The sequence below is a fragment of the Triticum aestivum genome, chromosome 5D (genome assembly GCF_018294505.1).
Source record: "Triticum aestivum cultivar Chinese Spring chromosome 5D, IWGSC CS RefSeq v2.1, whole genome shotgun sequence".
Taxonomy (NCBI): Eukaryota; Viridiplantae; Streptophyta; class Magnoliopsida; order Poales; family Poaceae; genus Triticum; species Triticum aestivum.
Window position 1 is genome coordinate 377177988 of NC_057808.1, and position 12640 is coordinate 377190627.

Genomic DNA, 12640 nt, shown 5'->3' on the forward strand with positions numbered 1-12640 from the left:
TGGTCAAGAAATATTCCGGGACCATGGCAAACAAAGGGAAGAATCTGCAAGGAAGATCGTTTGGACGAAGAAAATGCTACAATTGTGATAGCCCAAGACATTTTGTGCACGATTGTCCTTATGAGAGACGTGAAGACAAGTCCGAGAAGCTTGTGCTCAAGAAGAAGTTCACCAAGTTTTCCAAGAGGAAAGATGACAAGGCTCTTGTTCATGAGGAGTACATGTCCGGAGATGAAGATGACGGTGATGATGATCATGTGGGCACGACCGCCATTGCCATGCATGCCACTACCTCCTCCTCCACCACCGGCCTCTTCGACTCTCCCAACGAGGACAAGCCGTTCACTCATCATTGCCTCATGGCCAAAGAGGTAAAAACAAAGTCCAAATCTCTAAAACCCTTCATCCACACTCCCAATGTTTCATGTGAGATAGTGGAGGATGAGTGTGATGATGGTGTGGATAATGATGAGGAATCCTTGATGGCTTTCATGAAAACTCTTCATGGTGAAGCTCGTGCTCGTTTTAGCGATCTCCTTAAATCACTCGCTGAACGCGATGATTTTATTGAGAACATTGAAAACCTCCTCATAGAGGAAAAAGAGAGAGTCGAACTCCTTGAGCACGAGCTACATGAAGAGAGTGTCATGAGAGCATCACTTGAGGAAGCCTTGTCTTCTCATAAAATTGACTTCGTTAAAACCGATGATGCGTTGCAACTTGCTCTTGAGAACAAAGATGCCCTTAAAGTAAGGGTTGAAAAGCTTCTAGTTGATCACACGAGACTTGTTGAGGAACATGAGCTCCTTGTGACTAGTTCCAAGGTTGTCAAAGGTGACCTCATTGCCCTCACCGAGTCTTATGTTCAACTTAAAGCTACAACCATTAAGGCTCTTACTTCCGTCCCTCATATTGATTTAAATGATGAATCTTGTACGGCTAACTTTGCTCATGATTGCACCTCTCTCCAAGAGGAGAATAAGAAGTTAAAATCCCAAATTGAGAAAGGGCTTGTGTCGTGCATTCAAGGGGAGAAAAACCTCAATGACCTCTTGAGCAACCAAAAGGAGTGTGTTGCCAAGGAGGGAATTGGGTTTGACCCCTCTTCTAAGAAGAAGAAGACCAAGAAGAAGAGCCACAAGAAGAAGATCGGTCCTACTCCTCCTCCCCAACAAAAGATAGCATTTGTTCATGAAGGACACAAGGAGAAGGAGAAGGAAAAATGGAATGTTGGGGATGGCAAGGTCACTAGGGACAAGGCCATTCCCAAAGAGTTTGCCGGCAAGAACAACCCATCTTATGTCCTCATGAGAGGAGATGATGGTTATACCTTTGCTAAATTTGTTGGCACTAACTATGATGATTATGCTTGGACTATTTGGGTTCCTAAGACCCTTGTTGCTAACTCTCTAGGACCCATTGCAAAATGGGGACCTAAAATCAAAGCTTGATTCTTGTAGGACTATACCTCCGGTGGAACACAATGGGTGATCGATAGTGGTTGCACCAATCATATGACCGGAGAGAGGGAGATGCTTGTGGAGTTCATTGATTCGCTCAAGGCCACTTCAAACATCTCTTTTGGTGACAATAGCAAGGGCAAGGTGTTGGGTTTGGGCAAGGTGGTAATCTCTAGTGATGCATCACTTAAGAATGTCATGCTTGTTCAATCCCTTCACTACAATTTACTTTCTACGATTCAATTGGCACGCGCCGGTTATGATTCTCATTTCGGTGAATTTCATGTGACCGTCTTTAAGAGAAGCAATCTCAAAGTGGTCTTTGTTGGGCATGTTGAAGACAACCTTTATGTGGTTGATTTCTCAAATGAGAAAACTTATCCTGCAACATGTCTAATGGCCAAGGCCGACGTGGGGTGGCTTTGGCACCGTCGGCTAGCACACGTTGGCATGAGAAATTTACAAGCTCTCTTAAAGGGGGAGCACATCCTTGGACTAACCAATGTGTCTTTTGCCAAAGATCATCCTTGTAGTGCTTGCATTGCCGGAAAACTTCATGAAAAAGCTCATAAGGTGATGACTATCATTACCACTTTGAGGCCTCTCGAGCTCATTCACTTGGATCTCTTTGGGCCTCCATCTTATGATAGTTTGGGAGGGAGGAGGTATTGCCTTGTCATTGTCGATGACTATACAAGATATACATGGGTGTTCTTTCTCAAGACTAAAGATGAAACTCAAGACACCTTCATCAACTTTGCCAAAGAAGCTCAACGTCAACATAACTGTGAGATCAAGGCAATTCGAAGTGACAACGGCACCGAGTTCAAAAATTACACTATGAACGAGTTCTTGAGCGATGAGGGGATCAAGCATCAATATGCCGCGCCATACACTCCCGAACAAAATGGTGTTGCAGAAAGGAAGAACCGGACTCTCATTGAGATGGCAAGGACCATGCTTGACGAGTACAAGTCTCCATACAAGCTTTGGGCCGAAGCCATCAACACCGCGTGCCATGCTACAAACCGGCTTTATCTTCGTAAGCTCAAGAACAAGACTCCCTACGAACTCCTAATCGGGAGAAAGCCTAACGTCAAATACTTTCGAGTATTCGGTTGTAAGTGTTTCATTCTAAATAAGAAATCCCGTTTAGCTAAGTTTGCGCCTAAAACTTATGAGGGCATATTTGTTGGATATGCATCAAACTCTCATGCTTACCGTGTTCTCAACAAATCCACCGGATGTATTGAGGAAACGGTAAATGTGGAGTTTGATGAAGATAACGGTTCCCGTGCGGAGCAAATTGTTCCTAGTGTTGTAGGTGATGAGGCTCCTTCACAAGCTATAAGGACTATGGGGATAGGCCACATTCGTCCACAAGAAACACCCCAAGTCCAAGTAGAAGAAGAAGGAGTAAGAGCCCCTCTTGTGGATTCTCCACAAGGGAAGTCATCACCGCCACCACAAGGTCAAGATGCTATGGGAAATCATGAACCTATCCAAGAACAAGATCAAGTCCCTCATGTTCCCGAGAAAGATCAAGGGCAAGCTCAACCAAATGGCGAAGAACCAATCCGTGAGGCCCAAGGTCAAGCTCTTGATCAAGATCAAGATCAATCCCAACCTCAAGTGTCTTCCACATCATCACATCCAAGTGATCAAGAACTAGAGGTTGTGAAGAGAAGGGTGTCTCCAAGGCTAAAGCATTCCCAAGGCCAAGCTTCTTCCACAAGTTCAAAACCAAGTGAAGAAAAGCTTACCCTCAAAGTGCAAAAAGCGGCCGCCAAGTTAAAGCATCTTCAACATCTCACCGACAACATTTATGGAAGCATCAACAAAGGGGTAACTACTCGTAGACATTTGGCAAACTTTTGTGAACATCACTCGTTTGTCTCTTGTGTTGAGCCCCTTAAGGTTGAAGATGCACTTGACGACCCGGATTGGGTAAATGCCATGCATGAAGAACTCAACAACTTCACCCGCAACAAAGTATGGACTCTTGTGAAGAGACCCAAAGAACATCATAATGTCATTGGAACAAAGTGGATCTTTAAGAACAAACAAGATGAGCATGGACAAGTCACTAGAAACAAGGCAAGGTTAGTGGCACAAGGGTTCACCCAAGTTGAAGGTTTGGACTTCGGTGAAACCTTTGTCCCCGTTGCCCGTCTTGAGTCCATTCGTATCTTGCTTGCATATGCTTCACATCATGATTTTAAATTGTATCAAATGGATGTGAAGAGTGCATTTCTTAATGGTCCTCTTAAGGAGTTGGTGTATCTCAAACATCCTCCCGGTTTCGAAGATCCCGATCACCCCTCTCACGTTTATGAACTCCATAAGGCGCTCTATGGACTTAAACAAGCACCTCGTGCTTGGTATGTGAAGGAAATATGCCCTAGAGGCAATAATAAAAGTATTATATATTTCCTTATATCATGATAAATGTTTATTATTCATGCTAGAATTGTATTAACCGGAAACATAATACATGTGTGAATACATAGACAAACAGAGTGTCACTAGTATGCCTCTACTTGACTAGCTCGTTAATCAAAGATGGTTATGTTTCCTAGCCATAGACATAAGTTGTCATTTGATTAACGAGATCACCTCATTAGGAGAATGACGTGATTGACTTGACCCATTCCGTTAGCTTAGCACTCGATCGTTTAGTATGTTGCTATTGCTTTCTTCATGACTTATACATGTTCCTATGACTATGAGATTATGCAACTCCCGTTTACCGGAGGAACACTTTGTGTGCTACCAAATGTCACAACGTAAATGGGTGATTATAAAGGTGCTCTACAGGTGTCTCCAAAGGTACTTGTAGGGTTGGCGTATTTCGAGATTAGGATTTGTCACTCCAATTGTCGGAGAGGTATCTCTGGGCCCACTCGGTAATGCACATCACTATAAGCCTTGCAAGCATTATGACTAATGAGTTAGTTGCGGGATGATGTGTTACGGAACGAGTAAAGAGACTTGCCGGTAACGAGATTGAACTAGGTATCGAGATACCGACGATCAAATCTCGGGCAAGTAACATACCGGTGACAAAGGGAACAACGTATGTTGTTATGCGGTCTGACCGATAAAGATCTTCGTAGAATATGTGGGAACCAATATGGGCATCCAGGTCCCGCTATTGGTTATTGACCGGAGACGTGTCTCGGTCATGTCTACATAGTTCTCGAACCCGTAGGGTCCGCACGCTTAACGTTATGATGACAATTTTATTGAGTTTTGATGTACCGAAGGAGTTCGGAGTCCCGGATGAGATCGGGGATATGACGAGGAGTCTTGAAATGGTCGAGACGTAAAGATCGATATATTGGACGACTATATTCGGACTTCGGAAAGGTTCCGAGTGATTCAGGTATTTTTCGGGGTACCGGAGAGTTACGGGAATTCGTATTGGGCCTTAATGGGCCATACGGGAAAGGAGAGAAAGGCCTCAAAAGGTGGCCGCACCCCTCCCCATGGTCTGGTCCGAATTGGACTAGGGAAGGGGGGCGCACCCTTCCTTCTTTCTCCTTCCCCCTTCCCTTCTCCTACTCCCACAAGGAAAGGAGGAGTCCTACTCCCGATGGGAGTAGGACTCCCCCCTATGGCGCGCCTCTCCCCTTGGCCGGCTGCCTCCCCCTTGCTCCTTTATATACGGGGGCAGGGGGGCACCCCAGAGACACAACAATTGATCCTTGAGATCTCTTAGCCGTGTGCGGTGCCTCCTCCACCATATTACACCTCGATAATACCGTTGCGGAGCTTAGGCGAAGCCCTGCGTCGATGGAACATCATCATCGTCACCACACCGTCGTGCTGACGAAACTCTCCCTCAACACTCGGCTGGATCGGAGTTCGAGGGACGTCATCGAGCTGAACGTGTGTAGAACTCGGAAGTGCCGTACGTTCGGTACTTGATCGGTCGGATCGTGAAGACGTACGACTACATCAACCGCGTTGTGATAACGCTTCCGCTTTCGGTCTACGAGGGTACGTGGACAACACTCTCCCCTCTCGTTGCTATGCATCACCATGATCTTGCGTGTGCGTAGGAATTTTTTTGAAATTACTACGTTCCCCAACAGTGGCATCCGAGCCTGGTTTTATGCGTTGATGCTATGCACGAGTAGAACACAAGTGAGTTGTGGGCGATATAAGTCATACTGCTTACCAGCATGTCATACTTTGGTTCAGCGGTATTGTGAGATGAAGCGGCCCGGACCGACATTACGCGTACGCTTACGCGAGACTGGTTTCACCGTTCCGAGCACTCATTGCTTAAAGGTGACCGGCGGGTGTCTGTCTCTCTCACTTTAGTTGAACCGAGTGTGGCTACGCCCGGTCCTTGCGAAGGTTAAAACAACACCAACTTGACAAACTATCATTGTGGTTTTGATGCGTAGGTAAGAACGGTTCTTGCTAAGCCCGTAGCAGCCACGTAAAATATGCAACAACAAAGTAGAGGACGTCTAACTTGTTTTTGCAGGGCATGTTGTGATGTGATATGGTCAAGACATGATGTGATATAATGTGTTGTATGAGATGATCATGTTTTGTAACCGAGTTATCGGCAACTGGCAGGAGCCATATGGTTGTCACTTTATTGTATGAGATGCAATCGCCATGTAATAGTTTTACTTTATCACTAAGCGGTAGCGATAGTCGTAAAAGACAAGGATGAGATTGCTTTTGCTTACAAGCCAGACAAGGCCTTCACCACCGGTTCTATCAAACATTTGAAGCCAACCTATGATACTATGCGTCACATTCTTAGGTACACGCTTAATCCTAAGACCGGGGACTCTCACAATCTGAGGAGCTCCATGTTGGACATCTTTGTCTACCTTCATGACAAGAAGAAAGTGGATGTTCTGGACTTCATGTTCTTTGAGATCAGGCAGTGTGTTCAGGAGAACAAGTCATGCATCTATGCTCCGTTCATCCAAGCTTTGATTGAGTCTGTCTGTCCCGCCAGGTACATTGCCAAGTACCGCACCTCCTTTCCGAAGCGTGATGCCAACTGGCTTCCGGCTGCTCCTCCACCATATGTGCCTCCCAAGAAGGGGCGCAACCCCAGGCCTGAGGATCGTGCTACCTACATTGAGGGATGTTCATCCTATGTGCGGATTCCGCGTAGCAAAGGGAAGCAGGTTGCTACTGATGCCAGTTTCACCAGAGAGGAGAAGAAGTCTCTTCTGAAGACCGTGAGCAACATGTTCAAAATGTGTCAGTCCATTTAGCGCCATCAGGTCAAGGAGATCAACAAGGGCAAGCTGGTGAGGCGTCAGAAGAAGGCTGAGCGTGCTGCAGCTGGTGAGGAGGTTGGTCCAGGGTCCGAGGACAACGACAGTGTGGCCACAGCTCGTTCTTTTCCCTTGGAGGGATGGCACTTTGATGATGATGATGATGCTTCGAGCGCACCTCCTCTTGTCTAGAGTCTCGTTAGCATCGCCTTTTCCCTTTTTGTTGTCTTGATGACAAAGGGGGAGAAGTGTTCTATTAGGGGCGTTTCCAGTTGGTTTCAGTTGGGTGAGATCTCAAGGCCTCGTTTGTTTTGGTTGTGTTTATTTGGCTTGAGATACTCTTATTTACTTGCTTTCGCGGTGTGGTCGTGAGCTACCTAGTCTATGTGAGAGACTATCTACTTTATGGAATTTATCTATGCTTATGTTGATATATCTTGTGGAGTATGATCAAGCTTCTATAGGTTAGTCTCACGTTTTCTGCTCACCACACTTGCATGTGATCTAGGCACCGTGTTGGGTATTATTATGTTGATCGCATGCCTTGACAATGTGGATCTAGGGGGAGCCTCATATGTGTGTGCTTGATGCATAATCAAGCATTTTTTCCTTGCACATATATAGGGGGAGCTCCTTTGATCAACTATTGTCGCATGGCTGTTTACTTAAGTTGTATCCTGTATGCCATGTCCTAACCATATTGTCATCAATGCACCAAAAAGGGAGAGATTGAAAGTGCAAGTATCACTTAGATTATATTTTGGTGTGATGACAATGTGGTTAGTGGAACTAATGTTGCTTGCTAAAGTTTATCTCAGGACTTTGGTTCCAAGGTGTCCATTGATGGAGGTGTGCGACCACCCAGTCCAAAAAGATCAAAGGCGTGGTTACCGGCGACTCGAAGGTTTTTCGTTTTGGTTCGATTTGAGTCATAGGCAAAACCGCACTATCAAGAGGGGTCTTTGTGGATTTAGTGTCGTGTGGGAATGCCTCCAAGACAGATACACCAGCCCTCCTACACCTCCTCAGATATTCCACTTATTGTGTGCTTTGCCGTGGTGTCCTGTGATGTTTCATCAGAAATCTTCTGGACACCCCGTGCGCACGGGGTAGTCAGAATATTTCGGGACACCCCGTGCGCACGGGGCTGACTTGGCCCGTGCGCACGGGGTCCAACGGGCAGAAATCCCCTCCCGGCCAAGAACACTATATAAGCCCCCTTCTTCCTCCTCCATCCCCCAACCCTAATGTCTTGTTGAGCTCCTCCATTGCTACACCCCATTTTGCTCACTACTCTCAATCCCTCCACCCAATCTTGTTGAAACTTTGGGGATTGGGAGAGCAAGACCCGATCTACACTTTGACCAAACCAAATCGCGTTCCCCGCAACATTCATCCACCATGACTTGTTACTCTTGGAGCTTGGGCTCCTAGGCGGTTAGAGGTTCCTCCGGAAGCTTCCTTGCTTGTGGTGTGCTCCGGAGAAGTTTGTAAAGGTGTGGTGGTCGCCTTCAAGACCAGCCCCGAGTGATTCGAGGCTCATCCATTGGGGGTGACTCGAAGGAGATTACGGTGAGCCTTCGGTGGCGTTCCGCAAGCTTTGGCTCCGGCACCGCTCCAAACGGAGAGTAGCTCTTCCCCAAGGAAGAGTGAACTTCGGGATAAAATCCGCGTCTTAGTCTCACTTGTGGTTAATCCTTTCCCGCACTTTACTTAGCCTTGTATGCTTGTTGGCTTGCTAATTAGTTTGTTGCCTAGCATATTTAGCTTAGAGCTTGCTTGTCATATAGGTTGTGTTCACCTAGTTGCATATCTAGTGAACCCTTTTTATCCGCTAAGCCTTAAAATTGACAAGAAAGAGTAAAATTTGTAGTCTCCTATTCACCCCCCCTAGTCGACCGTATCGATCCTTTCACCATTTTAGGTAGGTAATGGTTTTAACTTACTTATTATTACGCAACTGTTATTAATATGTTACTAAGTGGTTTTGTTTCTTTTTTATTTGTAGGCAATCAGGATCTAGTGTTGCATTTTCTTGTCGGCGGTTATACTTTATTCAGATTTTGGACACTTTGATTTTCTTTTAATATTCAATTTCCTACGATCAATTAATATTTCAAGTGAAACTCTTTATTCTGGATTCTCGGTAAGCACATTCACGGTTATATCGTATTCTATGTATATTGTATTGTTAACTGTTACTTTTAGATATATTAGTATGTCATATCCAAATATACGTGATAGACATGGGACCCCGGGTCATTTTTATCCTGGGTCCGCCCCTGACTAACAAGATACTAATCTCTCATCCCCTCGGGATGGGGACACCTGCTGAATGCTGATTTGCTTGGGACTCATAAGTGATTGGTATAACCTATAAAATGTAGGCTGAGTATACCTATAGAATAAAACAGAGATTTTTGCTGGGTTTGTTTGTGTTTCTTTGGTTCCGTTTTTTCAAAACGAAATATCTCCTGAATCGTGCGTCCAAATTATGAACCATTCTCATAGTTGCATTCACCACGTTGAGATCTTTGAAACCAAATCTCATGTTTCAAATATTTTTTTCCGGAAAATCTATGTTCCGAGCTAGTACTAATTTTGGCTTCATAACATGTGCTTCCAACTAGCACTAAGGGGCTGTTCGGTAAACCTCCCGCTCCGTGAAATCAGAGGATCCCGGGAGCGCCTCCTTCCCCACTCCGCGGTTTTGTACTGCCGCTCCTCCAGCTCCGGGAGCAGAGTTGTGGAGAGGAGGGAATCCGAACAGGCCCTAACATGCATGTTTCCAACGTCTACTCCCAACGAGTACAAACATGTACCTCACTATGTGTAATCTAACCTGTACTCCCACGAGAAAGAAGATATGAGCACATCCGGGCTTCCCGAATGAACCTGTGCTTCACGCGGGGTTGATGACAAAAGCAGGGGAGACAAAAACCAAAAACAAAGTAAAAAAGTAAAAATCAAACTAAAACCCCCCAAAAAGCAGTTCTGAAGCGGAAAGCGTCCCGCATGTGATACGTGCCAGCACCGGGGCGCTCCACGTCGAGCGCTCGAGCACTCCACGGCCAACAAAATTAGGTGCCCCCATTAATTAGTCATTCTGTATTTCCTGACGCTTATATTATGTGGTAGTACGCACGGGGCTTGCCTGCTCCGCCTCCGTGCTCCCATCCATGCTCCGCTTCCGTTGCTTTGGCATCGGACGGTGCCAGCAATTTCCCTCACCCCACCGTCCTTTTCATTGCGAAAAAGTTAAAAAATACTTTGATTTAATACTATTTGTTCCTTCCGTAATACGTGCACATCAATCTAATACGCATCTTCTCTTCATGTTGGCGTCAATGGCGGGCGGCTAATTCGTACATCTAACACGTGCCCCGGCCAAGAACCACATCTCGTGCCCCCCGCGACGAGCTCGTCGTACTCCCAACACCGGCTTGCCGGCTTCAGAGGTCACCGGTGTGCAGCTAGTGGTCGGCGACATCTACATGGCGAGGCGCAGGACGATGTCAGGCAGACCATTCCCAAGGGCTAGCTGGGCATCCCCGGGCGGCGAGTTGTCCACCATGATGGCGCGCATGGACGGCGACAACGACGGGTGCGTGGACGTGAAGGAGTTGGGGGAGTTAATCTGTCTCGTTATTCAGGCACCACGACGAGCCATCGCCCTCCATCTCCGGCTCTCCGCCGTCGAGCTCTCCTCTCGAGGGAACTCCGACAACGACACCATGACCACCGGCGCCGGCTGCTGTGCCAGCCACACCGGTGTGTACGCCGAGAACTTGAACCGGTATGCCGGCGGAGTGAGATTACCTCCGGCATCGACGTGCGGACTGCCTGTACCGCCTGCTACGCCGGCGACGCCACAAGGTCGGGGTCGTATGCACTCCTCGGTGCACGACTACCTCTTGGGAAAAAACAAATACAATTGTTCACTGTTAAACCAGGTGACAGACGGAAATACCGGATTTTTAGCGCTTTATTTTAGTCAGAAAAGAGATATGGGGGATGAGACTTGGTGAACCGTCGGATGGGAAATGTGTAAACGGGGGAGCACGGAGGCGGAGCAGGCAAGCCCCGTCCGTGGTAGTACGCACACACACGGATTGCATTCCCTATTCAGAGCGTATTGCGGGGCCGTTGATCAAATGCACACCCCACGTGCTCTATTGGGCCGGTATATCCGAGTGTTTCTTCCAATTTAGGGAAGGCTATGCTCTTCAACTAAAAGAAAAGGAAGGCTCTGCTCGGGTTTTTTCTTTTCTTTTTCTGTGTTTTGCAACCCGTTTTCTTCCAGTTTTGTATGTTCTCTTTTCTTCACATATATTTTCTTGTTTAATTTTCTTTTGGTCCTTTTTTCTTCTTGTTTTACATAATTCACAAAGACTTTTTAAAAAATCTGGCACATTTGTACTCCCTCCGTCCCAAAAAGATTGTTCCTCAAATGGATGTATCTAGCATTAAGTTAGTGTTAGATACATCCATTTGAGAGACAAGCTTGAGACAAGCTTTTTCGGACGGAGGGGTATCATTTTGTGAATAGTATATGGAATTCTTGCACAAATTTCAGATTGATAAACTTTTAAAAAATCTTGAGAATATATTGGAATCATAAAGTTTTTCCGCACTTAAATTAATCAGACAAGGTGTTCTTATCCCGCACTTTGTTCACCAGGTGCACCCCCTACCTTTGCTCATCATGCACAGCCTCGAGAAAGAGAGGGGTAAACTAGTTGTTCAGTTCTGTTGCTACATATAGAACAATTGCTAGGTGTCTTTGCCCTTTAAAAATTTACTTCTACAATGTAAAAAATGTTTACATATTTATAAAAATATTTTGTACCAATAAGAACAATGTGCGTGACATCTAAGAAAATGTTCACTTGTTTCAAAATCATATTCATGACATTTCAAAAATATACAATGTACAAATATATTTTGTCTCATTGAAAAAAAATGTTCAACATGCATTTGAAAGAAAAACATTCAACGCTTATTCAAAAATGTATTTGAAAAATATTTAACATGTATCAAAAAATGCTCCAGGTGTCAAAATATATATATCATGTATTTAAAGAGTAGACATGTATTAGAAAAATAAAATAAAAAACAGAGATAACCAATAAAAAGAAGGAAAAGAAAACCAAAAAACAGATGAAAATTAACATAGAAAACACATAAAGGAGAAACTGAAAACGCGTGGAAGTTTCTCAAACAGGTTTCAACCATAAGCTTCCTAAAACCACTCCTCAGAAATTCACACTGGCCTGGGCCAGCTGGGGATCTTCTAGGCGAGACAGAGTACCATCTCGCAATAGCCAAGATATAGATACGATGTCAAGCCCCGTACGCGGGCGAAGTACGTACGTAGCCATCAGCTAGGCCTCAACGACCCAGCCCATGTGGGCCGTCGACCATTTTACTTATCATACCTAATTAATCTTGAAATCATTAATTAAGGAGTACTCGTTGCAACGAACACTTCATTTTTCAGGTCGCGACAAGTGGCGCACATGCAGCGCGCCACTTGTCGCAACCTGGGGTTTTCCTTTTTTTTAGATCCGTTTATTCAAAACGTTTTATCTCTTAAACTGTCCGTCCAAATCTCGAACAGTTTTCACCATTGGATTCCTCGCGTTGAGATCTTCAAAACTAGATCCCATGTTGATAGGTTTTGACGAAAATTTTTTCACGAAAAAAACCGGACGGAAAAGAACCGGCGAAAAAACCGAACCTGAAGCACGTTTTTTCCCCCTTTCCGACAGAGGCACGCCCGTGCCTCTCGCGAAATCACAACCGTGCCTCTCGTGGAAGCAAAACCGTGACTCTCGTGGAAGGAAAAAAAAACAGAAAACGCGTTTTTTTTTCTGTTTCTGAGAGGCACGGCCGTGACTCTCGCGAAAGCAAAACCGTGACTCT